Source organism: Crocodylus siamensis, chromosome 1 (genome assembly GCF_052110815.1).
Source record: "Crocodylus siamensis isolate JL-2025a chromosome 1, ASM5211081v1, whole genome shotgun sequence".
NCBI lineage: Eukaryota > Metazoa > Chordata > Crocodylia > Crocodylidae > Crocodylus > Crocodylus siamensis.
This window is the reverse complement of record NC_143395.1, coordinates 176,852,031-176,873,225: the sequence shown is the minus strand read 5'-3', so window position 1 is coordinate 176,873,225 and position 21,195 is coordinate 176,852,031. Positions and strand designations below refer to the sequence as shown.

Sequence of the window (21,195 nt, the reverse complement as noted above, 5' to 3'; positions counted from 1 at the left end):
TATAATCCACCACACACAAACAATATTCACCTATAATAAAGTCAGCAATCATCCTTTACTTTAACAAGTAATAACCAGTTACTTACCAGCATGCAAATTAAAAAACCTTTTCAGAAAACAGACTAAGGGTACCTAATACACACACAGAGGCTGCTCCAATGTGCTGTAATTACAGCATGTAGGAGAAGGCTTGATTAATCGATTCTGCTGGAGTGTAGTAATTACGACACTCCAGCAGACTCCAGCATCACATGTATCAGTGTCCCTGTGATGAAAAATGATATGGGGATGCTTTAACTAAAGCTCGTCCGATGAGCTTTAGCTAAAGTGCCCCTGCTGCCATTTTTCAGTGAAGGGAACACTGATACACATGACTTTCCGGGTGCTTTAATTAGAGCAGCTCTTGGAGCCACACTAATTAAAATCCCCCCTTCCCCCCCAGCACATGTATAAACACCCTGAGGGCCTAATCCAAAATCCTCAGAACCAGTAGAGAATTTCCATTGCCTTTAATGAGCTTTAAGTCAGATCTTTATTTTTGTCATTAAATTTGTCAGCTAAATTTGATATAGCTGTAAGAGAAATCCCTGAAGTTGCTTAATCTCTAATCCAGGAGGACAAAAAATTAATGAGTTTCTAAAATAACCAAATTGAAAAGAAGAGAAAAAAATGACCTACAATATCGAACAGCATCTACCTGTATTTGAGACTTTCAGACTCTAATCAATCCCTTGTGAAATCCTTGTCAGCTTGATAACATGGATATGCATGAGATGACACAAAAGATGAATTATCACTCCTGGAACACTGAAATAGTGCATCCTCACATGTTTCAATATTCTAACATGGGAATACCATAGCACAGGCATCATGATCATGCATGGTTCAGTGAAACTCCAAAATAAGTGCCATGTAGCTAAACACAGGGAGAATTCACTCCATGGCACCACAAATGTGGACACCACTCCCTGGTAAATCCTGATGCCAGATTCAGTGCTAGTCTCAGAGGATGAACAGGCATTAGTTTCTAGGACTGGAAATTTCTAGTCCTCCTTTGTGCATGTTGGTATTTGCTGTTTGTATTCAACTTCTGTAAGCAGTACCACTCATGCCAGACCACAGCCAACAGTAAGCATGGACCAAATTGTTGGTGTTCATTTAAATAACTGTGGACAGCATGCCAAAAGATTACAAGCAAGAAAAATGGGATTAAAATATATATATCTATGGGCAATCAATGAAGGATTCTTAAGTCAAGCTCTTGAGTCAATGGAAACGTCTAGACTTTTTTCCAGGGCAGAATCTAATTCCTTTTACATGATAATTCCTTTACATGGAAACCATTTTGTTTTGGAACAAGATTTCAATCTGTATTTTAGTAACTGGAGTTTTGAGAAAACTACATCTTCCTGTGTTTCCTAGAACAAGCACTACTATGTTGCATTCATATCCTTCTCCATTAGTCACTTCCTTTTCTTTTTTGTGTCCTTGTGACAAAGTATTTAAAGACATTAACAGATTCATTGGAATCACACAGGCCACGCCATGAATGCCTGTGTTATGGCCTTAAACTTGCAACCTCTGGGCTGTCAACTGAGCACATTAGCACCCCCACCATCTCAACCCCTATTAGTCACTTAGGTTCAGTAGTTATGTGCATTTTCATAGATACAAAAGAAACATTCTAGACACCGCATTTCTTTTAGGATACTATAGTTGTTAGTTTCTCCTCTGACAGAGACCCACAAGAGCAGTTTCAGATGGATTAGTTCATTCATAACCAAGCTGGCATAGGGCTGAGAGTCTATTTCAAGTTATAAAACATAGATTAGCACATCCTGAACAATGGAAAGATTGACTTATAAAGTTTTGACTTTTCTAAAAGCTTTTGGTTTTCAGAAGCAAATAATGGCCTATGCTATGGTGCATTTTCATTTCAATGAATAGACACTTACTAGAGAAGTGGCCTGTGTATTAGATAGGAAAATGCCTCTGAGACTGAAATGCAATCTCCTCTATTAACTTAACTACAGGGAAGGTGCTCCAAAGTAGAATGCTGGGCAAGGCAAAGAGTACTTTTCCGTCCAAGTTTAGAATAAATTTATTGTTTTGAAATTTTCTACTTCTCCCCATAGCCACCATTGAAAAAAAATTCCACAACAGGGATATCTTTTCATTTGACATTATTCTAAGAATGAGATTAGGGTAGGTGGGAGGCAGAGGAGAAATTGTAATGCTTCTGCAAATACTGTCTGGTTCATAATGAGACCTTGTTTCCAGATGGAGTTTTAGGAATAATGAGAATTCAAAGAGAAGGCTGTAGCAAGCCTTTGGGAATACTAACAGGTTCATCTTTTTTTTTTTTTTTTTTTTTTTTTACTCTCCATCCTTTAGATGGGCTTAATAACGAGCAGGATATTGTGCAACATACATGAAAGATAAAATTCATAAGAACTTGTTGGATTCCACAGAGTTTGTTTATAATACCACATATTTGTAATTTAAAAAGAGCAAGCAGTACTTTCAGTCTAGGCTTTATCAGCCAAAGAACAGTAATATCCCAGCCTGTTACCCAGACTTTATTACATTTGTAGCAAAGTGACAAAATAGGAAATGCCAAACTTGCTGCTTCTTTTTTTTAACGTAAGAATTGAAATATTTTATGGTGATTCATCTCCTTAGCACCTATGAGAAACTGACAAGACAAAATTCATTTCCTTCTACCCTTCATATATTTACTTTGTGGTGAACTAACCTTGGAAACAGCTAAGGGGGTTGAAGTGCCAGGGTAAAATGAACAGGCCAATTTATGTAAGCACACTGGGAATTTAGTGTGTTAATTTTTTTTTAAATTTATTTTCACAACAAATATGTATGGAACTAATAAATCATATACTTATCCTCCTCCTGAATGCTTTGTCCCTCTCCCCATCCTTTTTCTTGCCCTTGTCCTTTTAGGTTGCAGGCTCTTCAGGGCAGGGGCATTTGTGCTTTGAGTACGTTTTGGGCACTAGCATGTTTTGGGCACTACTACAACCTAGCTAATAATACAGTCCCTTAGAACAAGCAATTCTAACAAAGGCCCCTATGAGCAAGTTGTACTGAGAAAAGCCAAAGGGTAAAGAGGAACAGAGAGAAAGGTAGATGGGAAGCAGCTAATGGCTAGTGTGACAAATGATGACTCATATTCCAGTTTCTCACCAATTTAGCTTTCATCATTGCAGGGTAGATTTGGGTATTGCTTGTGGGCTATGATTTTGCATACACGACAACTGTATCAGCGAAAAAGCACAAGTCATGGCTTAACAGAATTTTGTAAGTCAGGGGAGGTACCACAAAGCTATCGTGTGGGCTGACTTACAACCAAGATGAAAACAAATATTACTGAAGTTTTGTTCCTAATCTATCTCCTCTCAGAAGAATCACTAACTTTTGTAACAGTTCTAATCTTTTCATCTGGCCCTTTCCATGTAAAATTTTGACCTCAGCTACAAATCAAAACTACTAAATGAACCCATCTCTAAAGAAGCCTTCTGAAAGTCAGTGAAAATACCCCAAAGTGAACGTGTTCCAGTGAGGTTGCACAGAAGTTACTGAGGGCAGATTTTATCCCAAAAGGGTATTTGAAAAATACCAAATCATAGAATCATAAAAAAATTAGGGTTAGAAGGGACTTCAAGAGGTCATCTAGTCCAACCCCTGCTCAAAGCAGCAGCATCCCAACTATATAATCCCAGCCAACGCTTTGTTTAGCCAGGTCTGAAAAACTCCAAGCATGGAGATTCCACCACCTCTCTAGGTAAACAGTTCCAGTTTTTTACTACCCTCCTAGAGAGAAAGTTTGTCCTAATATCTAACCTACATATATAGCATAATTGACATTTTCACAATAAAAATATATATATTTTAACCTGCTCTACAGCCTCAGGGGAAAACTGGCTTTATCTGTTATTCTTAGCAAGTAAGATCTATTCAGGTGACAAGTCCTTAATAATCCACCTATTCATAAATATCCTGGCTGTCATCACTCCTCCATCTGCTTAGCAAAAGGACCACGAGGCAGAATAAAGTAAAAGACATGAGACAAAAGAATACAGACAGCTCATAAAAGTTACACTGGAATTCATAAGTTGTTCATAGGCAGACTCCCCAAAATCACTAGTATAAATTTTTCCCTACAGCAAACTTTGAATTGATCTACACCAAATTTCATTTCCGACACCATTTCCCATTTTCCTAGCTTGTTTCAGTATCTCTAAAGTACATGAGATTTCTCTTCACTCCGACTAACCTAAGAGTAATTGCAAATTTTGCTTACTTCTTCCTCTAGCTCCAACACACAAACATGCTTTCCAGATCAACACCAAAAATATTAAATGATATGGGACCTCATGCAAAACTCTGAGGCACCTCATTGTTTCACTTTTGCCATTTAATCCTACTTCTGATTTCTGATTCCTAGCCATTTTATGTCACCTACCTTCTTTAATAGCCTCTTATGACGGACTTCTGGAAATATAAATAAGTTTTGTCAACTGTTTTCTTTTACTGACTGCTTTAATGACGCAACCAAATAACTCTAAGGCTTTTACTTTTCTTTTTTTGGAGGGGGAGGAGGGTGGGGGGATTGAATCTGTGCTAGATTGTATTTTATCTTGTTCTTTCAGGTCTTTTATAATTATATATTTGGTTATTGCTTCAGATATAAAGGCTTACTCATCCATAATTTCCCATATCACCTTTAGAGTCCTTTTTAAACACAAGTAAAGACATTTCTTACTCTCTCAACTTCTGGAACAGTAGCTGGTTTTACTAAAAGAGAGTGTATCTGTGTTTGCAATTCAGCCTCATCATATTTATGCTCCTTCAGAACTACTGAATGCATTATTTATGCCTTAGGACTTACTGCTGTTAAATGTTCAGTTCTCTCATGCATAAACTTCTGATCTCTCTCTCTGAGACCAGAACAACACCACCACCACAACATAGGTTGAAGATACTGTAAATCTGTTTAGTATCCTGTGTGGTGAAAAACGATGCAGCTAAACCAGGGGCAGGCAATTATTTCAGGTGGAGAGCTGCTTAACAAATTTTGGCAAGCTACTGGGGGCCTGCCCCTTGACAGTTGCCCCACCCCCTGGTCACATTAGGACCAGAAGTCCTGCCCCCAAACTGCTGACCTTTGCCACTGTTAGTCCCTCCCTTGGCTGCCTGCCCCACCCCAAATACTCCTTTTGGGAGGGGGAGTTGCCATCTTACAACCAGAAAAAAAAAACCCCATACACTAGAAGTCAAACACCTACTGTATTTTAATTTTATTACAAAAAAAAAATTGTCAGGACTTGTGACTGTATATAGAAGGAGCTGCATAATAACTAAAGTGTCACTCTTTTATACTGTGGGGGGCGGGTTGTGAAAGGGTGTGGCTGTGTAGGGTGCATAGGGTATGTTGGGGTCTATGTATATGTCGATGGAAGTTGTGGGGGCAGGGTGTGGAGTGTAAGGGGGGGTGTAGGGACCCTCCATGTTCTCCCCCCAGGGCATGCAGCCCCCACTGCTTAGCAGCAGCCGCAGACAGGGAGGTTGGGGCCCAGCGCAGGTGCAGCTTAGGCCAGCGCTGTTTCGGGGGAGAGAGCAGAGCCTGCCCTATTGCTGGGGCTCTGTGCTGCGTGCCTGCAGCTCCAGCACTCACAGCAGCGGAAGCCCCCGACTAGAGCCTACAGCCTCCCCAGCTTCCTGCTTCCCCAGTCCCGCACTCTGCCGGGAGCGGAGGGAGCCTCCCCACAGAGTCCAGCGCGGGGCTTCCCTGCTGCAAGTGCAGAGCTGCAGGTGCACTATGCGGCGCACCGGTGATAGAGCCAGCCAGTGCTGCACTGGGGGTGAGAAGCACACCCCTGTGCAGCCTTCCCAGGCCCCTCTATCACAAGGCCTCTGCGCTGCATACCTGCAGCTCCACACTCTCAGCAGGGAAGCTGGAGCCATGCCTGCGCCAGACAAGAGCACCCAGACCTCCCCACCTGCTGCTGCTGGCAGCAGGGGCTGTATGCCATGGGGGGAGCATGTGAGGGGTCCCTCCACCCCCCTCCCCTCACACTCCACACACACACACACACACCCTGTCCAACTGAGCTCTGTACTCCACTGCCCCTCTGGGCACAAGCTCCGCCCCATACCCCCACTTTTGCCCATCTGTGACTCCCCCCCACCACCACCAGCCCCGACACTTCCCTGCCTGCTGCTCCAAGCAAGCAAGTTCTGGGTGCAGCAGAAGCCCTACCAGGAAGCTGCTGGCTGGGCAGAGGCCTCTGCAGAAGAGGTTGGGAGCAAGGCCCAAAAGCGTATGTTGGGGCATTGTACATGTGGGCACCTCACTCCCACCCTCATGGGTGGAAGGGCTGGGCAGGATGCAGTTCATTTGGGAGTGCCGTAGGCCAGATTAAAGTGCCTGGCAGGCTGGATTTTGCCCACCCCTGAGCTAACCTATTCAGTTTCTTAGCAGTGTCCTATCTTCTACTCCTCCATTTAACTTTTATTGATGCCCACCAAAGTTTTCCCCCTGACCTGCTGCCTGCTGAAATTTATGGTCATATTTTAAACAAGCTAGTGCTGGTAGCAGTCTATGCTTACCAGCACAGAGTTCAATGCAGATTGCAAACCCTGCCTGAGAAGTGGGGTAAATTAGTCTGTGCTGAACACATGCTGCTATGGCTAGACTGTTTCTCATATCTGAGATAGGCAGTTTACTTCTACGCTACACAGAGCCATCACCCTGGGAGTGAAGCATAGACAGATTCTAAAAACTAATAAAATAGCCCACACTCCTGCACTGAGTATGTTACCAGGGGGGTGGGGGGGAGCCAGGAGTCCAAGTATGTGACCTTGTACAGTTCCACAATGTCAACTTGGAAATTCTTGTCCTCCCTTTCTATATAGGCTCCTTGGTACTCATTCTCCACTAGACAAGGAAGAGAGCTCTCACAGTCCAAGCTTGGCTCTCAGACCACAAAGGAGAACCTGCACCACATTGGGATCTGACCTCATCAAGGTTGATGACAAAGCTCCCACTGACTTCAGTAGTATAGTATCAACCCTTTAGACTAGGATATTAATCACCCGGTACTCCATGAGTCTGCGCAAGGAGACTCCCACATCAATGGACTTTACATCTGACCTTAGATGCTGCCTTAGAGAGCACAACACAGATGAACATAGTCAAACATCCATTTACCACAGTAAACCAGGAAGCACAGTTAGGCTTGATATGATTTCATCCAAATTTTTATTGATTTATATGGGTTCATAATGTGTCCTTAATCACTCATTATATTTTTAAATCGCCCTTTCAAAGGCTCTCTGTGGCTATCACAGCCTGCAGAGTGGGTGCTTGCACTAAACAAATGTCCTGGCTGATATATACAGGTGATAAAACAACATTATGACCTCAGCCAATATTACTTTCTCCAATTTGGAAGCCTTCCTTTCCAGCTTGTCTCTTCAGATTTGAAGACTGTTGATTATTCTGTAATGAGAGATCCACAATGCAGGAGCATAACAAATTCTAACAAGCTAGCTGCAAAAGGGCACCTGAACATTTCAAGTCTCATAAGAAAAATACTGTGATCTTTTGGTGACCTTTGATGGAAAAAGAGCCCAAAATGGGATTTTCATTTTGGCTCTGTATTCAAGAAAGCAGATAATGAATGATTTTTTAAAACTTTAAAAATTACAGCTCTGAAGAATACCTGGATAGATAAATCTTCATTGACCTGTTACTGAATTCTGAAGTCAAAGTTCCAAAAAATGGGAATATGTTTTCCTGCACTCAATATCCCATAATGTACCAAATGGCAAGATTTTGATCTTGTCAAATTGGTAAAAAGTATAGCTAGCTGGTATATGATGCGATATTCATTATTTATCTATCCTCAGCCACCAGATGTAATTAGCCAGCTAGGCTCAGTATTAACAGTTCAAAAGTTACCACTCTAACTACCCCAAATCCTCCTAGAAAGAGCAAGAATATTAACATATATTTCCTTGAGTCATGTTATAGCTTTCACAAAAGATGAATTAATGAAAAATGCTAACATTGACAAGATAAAAAAAATATACAAACACAGAATATTATGCTGAAACACCTAAAACTGCATACACATATTGCTAAAATACCATGACTTCTGCCCAATTCCACTTGAATTTGCTATAATTTACTTAAATCCTCTTAGGATGTTTGCTATTTACTAGTCTTTACTTGATCTTCAGGATATTATTGTTCCCTGTTCAAACCCATACTTAGCTCCAAATTATGCGACTCTTACCTTTTTAAAGAATCTTTTCTGTAGCTTTGCTACTACAGAATGGTGTTCTCTTATCCTTTTGTCATTTATTTTATAAAAATAGACATTTTCTTATTCAGGAAAAGGACATTTGAAAGTATACCTGTCGTTTCTATGTTCCAACCTGCATTCTGTCACTATACTTTGCCTCAAATCCCTTTATCTTTCATATCTTTCATATCAGGTGACAACAATTAGCTGGAGGCAGACAGAGAAATGATGTAGTGAAGTCCACACAGAGCCAAGTGAAATTTACAAACAATGGGCAATTTATTTTATAACAGACAATAAAGTATGTTGAGTACAACGCCAAAGTACAGTGAATACAAATAAGTACCACTTTTAAGATGCAACACAGAGGCTCCCAGCTAAGACAGAATACAGGGGGCTCGATTTCCAAATGGGTTGTTCTCTCTCCTGGCCTCAGTTCAGCTCTCTGCGCTCTAAGGCAGAATTCTGTGTGATATGGAACTGAAATATACTTGTAAGCGAGCTGTTTATCCTGTTGGCTTCTGTGGAAGAACTGGCTGTCTTACCAGCTCCTCAGCCAGTGCAACAAAGCAAAACTCAGTAAACAAACAAAACAAAATTGCTTGGCCTTGCCCTGGGCGCTTATACATGTGATGCCATTCCCACGCACATGTGACGAAAATGTCACTTTGTGCGGCTTACTGGCATCACACTTTACAAGTGCGGGAGTTTTAGGAGTTTTAAATGAATTTGCATTGTTGCAAATTAAAGTGCATCCTGATGTAGTTTTGTAGGTATTAGTCAGCTTGCTCCCTGGCCATGAGACAGGCGGGCAGGCTCCGCAGAAAAAGGAAGACTGGACCTCTCACCACTTCTGCCTTCAGAAGGTGTCTGTTGAAGGCAGAAGCAGTGAGGGGCCCAATCCTCCCCGCCCCTGCGCCTCTGCTCCTTCAGCAGAGTCTGCCCGTCTCTCCTGTGGCCAGGAGGCAAGCTGCCAGCTGGCCAAGGAGCCTCTGAGCTGCGGGGGGCCCTGGTCCTTCCCTCTGTGGTGGTGGGCTAGGTGGGCTGCTAGCAAGCCAGGTGCTGCCCCAGGCTCAGGGTTGGGGAAGAGTTGGATCGGGCCACATGCTGCCTCCAAGTTAAGGCAGCCCTTGAGGGCACCACTGCCACAGAGGAAGGGACTGGATCCCCCACCACACAGCTAAAGGGCTGTTCCGCCCAGCGGCAGCTTGCCCCTCATCCACAAGCAGGCTCCACTGAAAAAAAATTAGAGGATCAATCCCCTCACCGTAACAGTGCTGGAAACCCCTAAATTGAAATGGTGGGTTTCCATTAACAACCCACTGTTTCAATTTAGGGGGCACAGAATGCAACCCTAAGCACTAAACCCCCGTCGCATGTACAAGGCAGTCATGTATATGTAGAGACAAGCCCCTAAGAGAAAAGCCCCTTTCTGCTCTGGCCCCAACACACAGCAGTCCAGCTTGTCCTTGCAGGAACCTTTTCCTTCACAGCATGCTTCCTCTTCCGGGAGATTTTCAAGTGCCCCGTGGGACACCCCCTCCTTAGCCTTAGTTTTCCAAACAGGGCTGACCATTCCTCATTAAAGGCACAGCCTGCCCTGTTATAATGCTGAATCAAATAGTTCTATTCTGCCACCCTCTCCTCTAGCCAGCAGTGCTCTTACCTGGGCAGTGAATGCCCTCACTTGGACTACCATAAGTTAGTATCTTATTTGTCCAACTAGAACATTCACAGAGACATCATTTTTCATGCCACAGGCTTGGGTGACTGGTGCCACCTTAGCCAGCAACCAGGAGGGGGTCCCCAATCTCACTGACCGGGATGGGGGACCCTGAAGCCAATCATGCTGGCCAGAAAGCAGCCGCGGCGCTCCCGGAAGTAGCCGCAGTGGTTCATCCAGTGCTCCCACTCCCTGGCTGGTACTCACAGCGGGGGGTACCAGCACTCTCCTCTGCTCCCCCTACCCATTGCCTAAGTGCAACCTTTCAGGGGTGCACCAGTACTCTCAGGAGGTGCATATACATCCCCGTGCACCACCTACATGTCACAACTGGCCATAGGCATGAGGTCCCCATCATTCTCCAACAGGCCCTGGAATATGCCTAGCATGTTTTCTATAAAATGCTGGCTGTTCTATTTAAAGCTCACACAGATGTTTCCTGCCTCCTGTGAAGTTTTCCTTTATCATTCCTGAGAGGTGCTGAAATTCCTGCCTTCTTATTAACCATCCCGGTTAAACCATTTCCACACAAAACTGAAAATGAATGGTGTTAACACAGAAACCCAATAAAAATAACAGCTGATAAAAATCCATTTAAAATGAAATACAGCTCATTCTTTTTGCAACTTTATATGCAGCTTACAAAAATTTAAGTGGCACAGGCATTTCTTCATAAGGTTTCATAAAAGGCCAGGAGACAAGCTTTATCAGAAAACCATCAAGTTAGATTTTCAAGTCAAGCTAAAAAGATCCCAAGTGAGTAGTTCACTTACAGCTATAATTACCCATGAAGAAAGGTTTGGAGTTAGTCTTCCTTAGTTTTGTGCCCTGCAGCTGAATGCTAAAAAACAGGAAGTTCTGCCCTTAATTTGACTCCTCTTATCTTTGATGTCCACATGCATTCTGCCACAGAATTAATCAGCATTGCATTTATAATTAGCCCTTTCTTCTGCATCAGGCTATAAAATATATACATGGCCTCTTTTAGTCTGCCTGCTCATTATGGACCAAATCTTCAAAGGTTGGATTCCACTAATGTACCTATAAAATCATGCATTAGATGAGTCAATGGATGTTTGCACCTCCACTTTCAAAAAGCAGGTATAGGTGGGCATTTACCTGCTCTATAGATACATGACTGCCTTTTTGCTTCTGTGGGCATGGGCTTTTGAGTGGAATAGACAAGAAGCAATTTGGGACCCACCAGTTACATCAACTTTGTTAAAATAAATAAAGCTGTTAAACAAACCAACCAACCACTCCCAGCTTGATAAGTGGATTTCTGAATTCCCAAACATCTTACAAACAAGCACTTTTCAAATTCACACAAAATGCATATTACACACATTAGAGGTGTTCAGTACTGACCTAACTCTATCCTCAGTGAAGTTGAAAAGAGTTTTTTCATGGGTCTCAAGGGAAGCAGATTTTTGCCTGGTCAAGGGCTTTTGAAAATTTAACTTTTATATGCATAAGGCCTAATCTTACAAACAGATTTCTTACCATATGTAGAGTCCCAAGTCTATTTCATAAATCATATAAAACATATTTAGTTAGGTTTATAATTATACATTTCAGTAGCTTCCTTTATAATGGAGGAATGGAACTAATATTGGAGAAAATCATTAGGACAGTCACTGATGCTTTGTTTTTTTAGCTTCTACAGACTTTATCATTACTTGGAGTAACTACAGAACAAAAGAAATAAGTGGTTTGTGATATTAAAAATATATAGGATAATATCTTCAGCTAAAGTAAACCAGCATACAGAGACTGAAATCTGTGGAACCTATATTAGCTGAGGATTTGGCACAGTCTCTTAACATTTATAACTGCCATACAGCAATTTGAAATAACTAGGATCAGGTGGGTGTATTATCCAGTATTAATGCCATATGACTGCAGGAGGCCTGTAGTGAGAGATTTCACATCAGCCTGTCATTTTCCTTTTCTGATCTCTGCCCGATACTCTGTTAATCTGATGGAAAACACAGGTGTAAATCTTCAAAATGATTTATTCTGGTTAACTGCAGCTAATCATTCTTCTAAATGATTCAGAAAGAGAAATAGAGTATGAATGCAATAGGAAGAGTCAGGAATTTATTTGGTAGCTGTGTTGGTCTGGGACAAAACAGAAATGCAAAACTCTAGAACTCCTGGTTCAGAGAGGATACCGTTTATTAGAACAACTAAGAAATCACAAAAAAATAGCTTTTTCTGCAAGCTTTCAGGCACACGCTCTTCCTTAGGCTCAGGGAAAATTAAAGATAGTAAAAAGATTAAAATTACAGATAAGAAAATTCAGTAATAAAGCAAACGATCAGAAATTCTTATTTTGTATATTTAGGACTCTTACATACCCAAACCATCTGTGCATGGAGAAAGATGGGATGAAGAAACAGCAGTCAAAGTGAACTAGCCTAGGTGAAACATCCTTGTGATTTCCTTCTCTCTCCAGCAATGACTCTCAACAGGACTCTGCCTAGAAAGACTCCAGAATGTTTTTGGTATTGATACCTCTTGTATTGGATCTACCTCTCCTAAACCATCTTCACACAAACTCTAGCCCTTCTGATATGACATCTGTAATATTACTGTAGCTTTGTGTCAAACTGTGCCATCCCCTTTCAACTGTCTAACAATTATTCATTTATTGAGATTGAAGTTTTTATACAACACATTCCTACCCTCTGTCTCACCCCCCAGTAATCTGTGCAGAATGATATTCAGTGTCTACACTGGGACTCTTTCTACTCCCTCAAGAAAGGATTCTGCTCTTCTAGAGTTCACACAGTCCTGGTTTCCAGCCCCTGCACACTCTGTATACAACACTGTCCAGTCCATTCTTCATTGGGTATGAATTTCAACAGGAAAACTATTAAAGTTTTGTCATTTGTCAACCACTACTCACCTTCATTGCATTTTATATTAATTTCTTACATATGTCCTGGCTGACTTCCTTACCTTTTTTTTTTTTTTTAAACAAAAAAATTATCTGTTAGAAATGTCCATGGTTAACTTGCCAGGAGAAATACTCAACATCTCAACATTAGCACTGCACAGAGGAAATGTTCTCCACACATTGAACACTGTCAATCCTAATCACGATATAACCTTCTGATTTCTTCCTTATCCTTTTGAATCCCTCCCTGCCTTGAATCCAATTCAGTTTCCTCATTTGAAGCTCGATTAACTGACTGTGAAGTGCAACGCCTATCTACTACTTCTCACATTTTTAGCCTTATACCCGTTGCAAGCTTAAATAATCTGGTTCCTATCAGTGCTGCACATTGTACTTCATAATGTTCAGCCTACCTGAAAACCTCAAGATCTTGTATAAATTTAACAGAGCGGGGGGGTTTTGTTCTCTTAGCAAAAAATTATGCAAGAGGCAAGGATTTCTTAAAGTGATACCATTCCTTGTACCAACTGCACAGCTGGCATTTAGACAAGCTTTCAAATGCAAAACATTTCTTCTTCAAGGCATTTTAAAGAATGTCTTACACTTGAAAGCTTGTCCATTATGCCACTAAGAAGCTGGTCCAACTAAAGATATCACCCTAAGAAATCCTTGCCTCATATAATTCCTGAACCATAATAGCTATATCACTAACAGTACCAAAACTTAAATTATTTGTATTCATGTTAATAGTAACATCAAATGTTTCTGTGTAGACCAGGTTCCTTGTATATATGTGATGTCTTTTATTGGACCAACTAAATAGTTAGAAAAATTCTTCTTTGCAAGCTTTCAGGTACAAACAACCTTTGCATGCACGTGCGTGTAAGAACTGTATTTTTCATCTCACTGGTTAAAAATAACTGTGGTATTTTCCCTAATTTGAGTTCCAATTCTAAACATTCTGCTGTCAGTGATGACAATGTAAATCCAGAGTAGCTCCATCCAACCTACTGTAGTTACACTGAATTTACAAGTATATCACCAAACAAGATTTGGCTCAGTACAATTTCCAATCTGTTTAAATTATTCAATCAGTCTGCATTGCTTTTGGAGCCTTGTCTCCTTTGTGAAATACCAAAACTCATGCAAAGCTGAAGAATAATGAATAAATATCAATTTATAAACTGGTATCTGGCAGAGGTCCCTTCCACCCCTAATTTTCTATGGTTCTGTGATTCACTTTGCCCCCAAGTTGTGTCCCACAAGCATTTCAATGGTGCAGCTCTCTGTTCTGTGCCTGAGAATTATTGCAGACTAAATCTCTATAATGTAATGTAAAAATACTAGCTCCTAGATCAGGGAAAAACTCTTTTGTGTGTAATGTGTTTGAAAGACAATATATGAAGCCAATCTTCCAATGTTGTTTTAAAGGACCATATTCCAGCTCCTGGTAATCTCCATACAAAAAAAAAAAGAGTAATCAAATCCAATTCTAAGGAAGTATAAAATTTGAGCCAGGATACATATCTCTGGTGAAATCCTTCCTTGCTGCTGAAGTCGATGAGATTTTTGTTAACTTCAGCAAGGCCAGAATATGCCCTACAAACTCCAAAATACACACAATGTAGCAGATGTACATGTTCAAATGAAAAATATATTCCCCTATCTGTAATATCTATCCTGAGTATCTGGGCACCTTCCACAGAGAATCAGGAATGTGGCCTGTCCTGAACTTCATGGAGCGGCTGACACTTCTCTTGCCCATGATCAGATCCCTATGTCAGTGTCACAAAACCATTACTGACTCTCACAGACTCAATCCGGTATTGCAACCTTTGGATTTTGCTGATTTTTTGATAATCTAATTCACTAGCAGGAGCAAATATACCAACATTGATTTTCGGAGCTTATACATTCTCCCTTTTAGTTCTTTTTTCTTCCTCACTCACATATTTAGGAAAAGGGACTGATGATTCACTCAATTTCCTCTGCCCATATAGGAATAACATTAGTAGAACTTGAACTTCCAAATATTTGGCTCTTCCAGAAAAATTTTAACAATAAATCTGCCCATCCCTACCTTTTATCCTAGCCTTTTATGCATATGCATTCATTTGAATTCATTCAGAGTGCACAAGTCACAGATATTGTTAAAATAGCCTAAGGAAAAACCAAGCATGCTTCCCAAACTAACTAAAGAAAGCCCTCTACAGAAAACAAAAAACAAAAACAAACAAACAAAAAAATCAAAATTTTGATCTCTGAAGATTCAATTTTTGCATTACTTCTGCTCCTGTTTAAAGTGACGTTAATGGGACTATTTTCTGTATTACTAGCCCTGTCCTAAAAAGCTGTTTAGACCACTGCAGGAAGAGAAAAAAAAAAAAAAATCACATTCAAGGTCTTTTCCGGTCAATAAAATACTCTTAATAAAATATTTCTGCCATACCCTGGAATTCTTTTCTTTTTGTCCATTGTTTCTGTGTAGCAATGAGAAAATAAAAGCATTCATCATGACGACACATCATGACTTCCAGAAACTGAGATATCTAGATACTGTCATCCAAGTAACACAGTTTTCTGTATATTTCCTGTCACTTCCCAAAATGAGCCAGTAACAAGTAAAGATAAAGCTGCAGTAGCTTTCCATAGACCAAGTAAAGCATGGCTATACTGGACAATCTTTTCTGCCTCCCCCAGTGAACTGCCTAAGCAATTTTAAATGATTTAGATGGATGCATCATTGTGAGCTTGTCCTTTTTCACTAGATGTTTGCCACTCCTTTAGTCTTTCAAAAATGAAGGGCCAATGATAAAGCATACTGTAGAAGGTATAAAGTGTAATAAAAAAAGAATAATGTACTCTCAGAGATACAAGGGGCACGTCTGTATTTCTCATTCACTGCAGGTGCAGCCCCCTCCTAGCTACTTTGTGTGCCTTACCTCCCAAATCAGGGTAGCTACCAGCTCTGCCACACAACAGAACTAATTAGCCTAAGCACAATGCCAAGCAAGCATGGCTATGCTGTTCCTGGTTCAGGAGGTGGTGGATGGAGCAGCGCAGTGTATTCCGTTATGGTGCTGCCTGGCACAGTGAGTTATTTGGATATGCCTTTAATGGATCATGTTGCCTGGGCTACATGCAGGCAGCTTCTTGTGACAAACCCCAGGCATGTATCAGAGTGGAAAAATTTGAATTCCTTTGAGAAAGCCAAACTTCAGCCAAAATCATAAGCTAGAGGATGCTTACACACATTTTAAAAAATAAAATAAAACACAACACACTTTAAATGCAACATGCTCCCACACCAAGCCCAGCACATGCCTAAGAGAGGCATTTCATTAATTGGACCCAGCTCGCTCAATTTCTGTCTAGATCAGACACTTTTGGGGGGGCTTTTATCTGATGGATGATTGAATCAGCTTTTATCTAAAGCACCAAAAAGCCCCGCTGAAGCACCCAATCTATACAGACATGGTGGAGCCAGGTCAAACTAACATGCTGCTTCTTCCGGGAAAGTGCAATTTGTTTGGTTTTCGTTGTTTGTTTTTTTAAATGTCTGTCAGCAGCCATAGCTTTAGTTTATGATGCTCAAGCAGCTTGTCCCCAGAACTGCAAGACATAATTATGTACATCATTTTGGAAATGCAGTATTTATAGAGTGTGGGATATGGCTTAAGTAAACATGCCCCTCTATGGCTCCTGCCCACACTTCCTGAAGCTCAGGCTGCTACCCCCAAGTCCTTTGCCCTTCCAGCTTTCCATACTTAATGTTTCATGCTCTTCTCTTATTCTACCCTGTAGAACACCACACTCCTACCAGTCTAAAAACACAACTTTTAAGAATGATTTTTGTTCCAAAAAAAGTAATAATTATATTAATCGTGAACTATTTCTGATATCAGATTATATACTTGTCCAGAAAGGTTTGGGGTTTTGCCCCATTATACCTGCTTCGTCTGTCAGATCAATTTAAGTTGCATTAACACAACCCAACAAGTTATATTCAAAGGGAACTTCCACAATCACTGAAACACACCTTTATCATTATGATACTTTTTACCACCTTGCTAGGAAGTAGGTCCAGCCCTGACTTAGAAGGAAAACCACTGTCTATTAAAAAGATATCATAAATATCATCAACTGCTGACACACACAGAGGTAGGGCTGATAGCCAGCTACCTTGATTTTCTCAAAGTGATCCTGCTTCCATAAGAGTGTTTAAGATAGTAACAGGCTTCTTTGAGCATCCAGAATATTATAAGGGGTCCTGGGATGGGAACACATTTTAACAAATCATCACTGAGTATGGTACAAAACTATTGTTATTACTGAAGTAGTAGTACTTAGATGGCCTAACTGAGATTGTGCTATAAACACTGTCATAACAGTCCAGCTACTGAAGAGTAATAGGTAAGACAATCTTAGAGCAAAAGAAAAAAAGAGGGAATACTACTACTCTCATTTAAAAAACGGGGCACCAAGACAGAGAGAAATTAAAAGGCAGCATTGACAAATGCCGATTGGTAATGATTTATCTTTGCTCCAATAGTAGGTGTGCAATTGACTTCAACACAAATGCCGAATGCTTCTGAAAGAATTTTCTATCACACCACAAATGGCTTAACCTAAAGGAAACAGGGGATGTCTTTGGTAGAACTCAGAACTGAACCATAATCTCCCGATGCAAGGCTGGATCTGGGGGTACAGGGTTGGGACAACACAGGACCAGATCCAGGCATGCAGGTACACCTGCAGACTGACCTCCACACTAAACCCACACAGAATCAAGCTTGTGGACTGACCCTGTGCCACCTGTCTAGCCCACGGGGCCAGAAAGTTGGGCATCACTGCACTTGGCTAAACCACAGTATTGTCCAAGTATTTAGAATGGCTTTTGCTCATGAGATCAAGTAAAGAGTCAGTGGTAGGGCTGCAGACAAAGAAAAAAGAAAAATAAATAAAACTCAATCAGTTGTGGCATGGGATGAGTTTCTCCAGTATCAAAATATCTTTCTATTACTAAGTTTCAGTTGCAGGACTTTACATTTCAGAGGTCAATATTTGAAATCACTGTTTTGTAACTAGACTGTTTAGTCCTTAAACACACATAGCAGTTTATTGCACAAATCAATATTCATTCCTTTTTACAAAGGTTTCAAAAATGAAGGGTGGGGCATCAAAGCTCTTTAATGAAACTGTCACTTTCGCAACAGCTGTTTGTCAGATAGGCAGACCATATGTAGCCAGCAAAATCCAAATGCTGATCATTCTGACAAATCCTAGATGGCAGCCAAAGGAAAAGAGATTGTGATGGATTTTTTTTGTTTTGTTTTGTTTTGGTTTGGTTTTTTTTTTTTTTTACCAAGAAGAATATTTTTCACCAGAGTTTACTGTTTGTTAAAGAAGACTGGTAATTTGTAGCGGCCGATGGTCTACTAAGGCTTGGAGTCAGTCAAGTGACAGTTTTCAAAGGCTGGGTTCTTCAAGTTCTTTAAAAGGGATTTTTCAAAAAGTTTATATTTACAGGAGAACAGCTATTCCAGGGCAGAAAAAAAATAAACCCATTCTCCTTTGGCTACTGTGAAGTATAATTTTCAGCCTCAGAGGGTGCTTTAGGTATGGCTACACATAATAACAGGAAGTGAAAATAGATAATGGACCATGACAGGGAATTAAGATCATAACTAAAGGAGGCAAGAGACTGATAAAAGGCAGAGAATGGATGCAAGAGAGAACACATATGCCAGTGAATGAGTGAAGGAGATCAGAGGAAGTAGGAAAGAGAAGAAAAATGAAGGGAAATTTAAAAAGACAACAAAGCATAGCAGATGAAATGTTTGAAACCAAATTATTCAGGTATTCTGAGGCCAAGTAATATATTAGCATGGTCTAGAATGGGATACTACCTGCCCTTTCTTGGACAGATGTCTATCTTGGCGTGACACCTCAAGCATATACTTTTCTTTAAGGAACATGGGGAGAAGACAAAAGGTACAGTTAGTGTCTAGGTACTCAAGAAACTTGCAAGCTCAAAGTGGGAAGCACAGTCCAGAAAGACTAAAAGTTGCTTGTACTTCACTATTTGAGCACCAAATATGTATATCTGGTATGGGAAAAAAAACCCAAAAAAATGAATCAGCCCATACAAGGAAGCTGGTCTTTTGCTGAATACCAAATGCTGTTACATTCCTGGAAATCTAAAAACAAACCAAAATAAGCAGTGTATGTGTTCACTGGAAATGTTCTACCAGTATTAAAAAGGCAGGTGTAAGCAAAATAAATCACCACAAGTCAAAGAAACAAGACATTCACTGTGTGGTTATGTCGTTACCTTGCTCTTCTGTTACCTCACTGCAATGACAGAAAAGCTTCCTAGTCACAATGGAACAACTTTAAAAAAATAAAAATCACTGACAGCTACACACCTAAAAATGTAGTACACATGACTTAACATACTTGATGAAGATTTCAAAATGCATCCAATCATTGCTGAACACCTCCCTACAGACACAAAGGTGGCTCAGTGGTCAACTTGGAGATGTTTGAAGCTACTAAAACAAGAGCTGGCAGGTCAAAAGACAACATGCATAAGCAAGGTTACTCCAACCACCCAGGCACATGTGATCATGATGAGGAATATATGCTGGCCAATCATTTCCCAGTGGAATTGAACACTGTGGAAGGGCATGTGAAGGCTACAGACCAGACCACGTTATGTAGCCTCCTCAGTTATTTATGGACTCACTGAGCATGTCTACACAAGATGCTAGGTCACCATAACAACAAGCTATGGTGACACAGCTTGTCACTATGGCAACTTAGCATTGGCAGGCACTAACCAGGATGCCACCACTACTGCGCAGTAGCAACAGACTACTGCACAGTAGCTCGTTGCTACTGCTCGGTAGGGTCAAAAATGACCTGTGTGCCACAGGTGCTGTGCAGTCATTTAGTGCTTGCATAAGGAGACAAGAATCAGTTTCTATCTGCTACATTTTGTTTTAGTTACAAATATAACTTCATAAGAGATAACTGAGAACAAAATTTAGCCAGACTGTAGATAAACAAATATGGCAGCCTTTGGCATAAAATGCAATGACCATTCAAGAACATACTGCAACACTGTGGGTACTGACAGAAGTGATATCTGTCATGTGATCAGTCCCCTAAAAAAAATGACAGAAGTGCACAGCTGCAAAGCACTTTTAAAAGTGGCTTATCACATGACAAATTAGGCCTTGTAATGAGGGATCAGATGAAGGCACTCCAAAGCAGAGTGCCTTAGGGAACTTATGTCAGTCCCTGTGTGCAGTCTGCAGGAAGGAACAGGGATGAGAGAGGGGAAGTATACTGCTGGCTGGGGTATGCCCAGCCTAAGGGGGGCTGGGGGGGTGGATTGGAGCCCCCCAATCTCAAGGCCCCCCAACTCCCTCCCTCTCCAGCTCAGGCTGGGCAAACTCCAGCCCACAGTATGCTCCCCGTCCCTCATCCTGGCCCCCTTTCCTGAAGACAACACCTGAGCTGGGCGGGCTCGGGGAAAGGCTAGAGGAGAAAGGCTGCAGACAGGCAGCTCCTTGACTGGAGCAGCTCCAAAGTGGAGCTCAATTCCTCCCCCTCCATCCTGCAATGAAACACCAAATAACTGTTGAGTCAGGGAGTGGGGGGAAGAGGGGTGCTCTAACTCATGGCACTTTCTGTGAAGCACCATAGATATGCAGCTTTCCGCTCTAATTTATCAGCATCTTATATACTACATCATGATGAGAAGTGGATGATAACATGTCTAGTTAAAAAGCCAGGGGAAAGGTGGATAAGCAAAATACAAACATCTATGTTAGCATCTGAACTCAAAACCTACTTACAAAGATTCTCCTTCTCTCAGTCCCTAGGATTTAAATAACAAGTATGAACAATCTCACTTTAATCTGTCACCATGTGCTCTGAAAATAGTTATTACTGACTCAGAAGAAAAATACTCTCTACTGCATTACCAGAATCACTTGTAGCACCTGGATTTTCCCTAGAGGTTGTCCATCCAAGTAATGATCCATGATGACTCTGCTTAGCTTATAAAATCTGACAAGAGCAAAGCTTGAAGTGATACAGCTGCACAATAAATATCCAATAAGCACACTCATCTGTTCACAAGTATAAGTTTCACTTCTTTATACACAAAAACCAAATTCAGACACCATCTTGGGTCTGACTACTTAGAAATAGCTTGCTTGTGCTCTTATTTG

General features: G+C 41.0%; 1 protein-coding gene across 4 annotated transcripts in view; it reads right to left on the bottom strand.

Annotated features, from left to right (window-relative positions):
- Positions 1–21,195, bottom strand: part of CCDC85A (coiled-coil domain containing 85A) — a 178,426-nt gene that overhangs the window by 104,315 nt on the left and 52,916 nt on the right. The gene's annotated exons all lie outside the window — the stretch shown is intronic.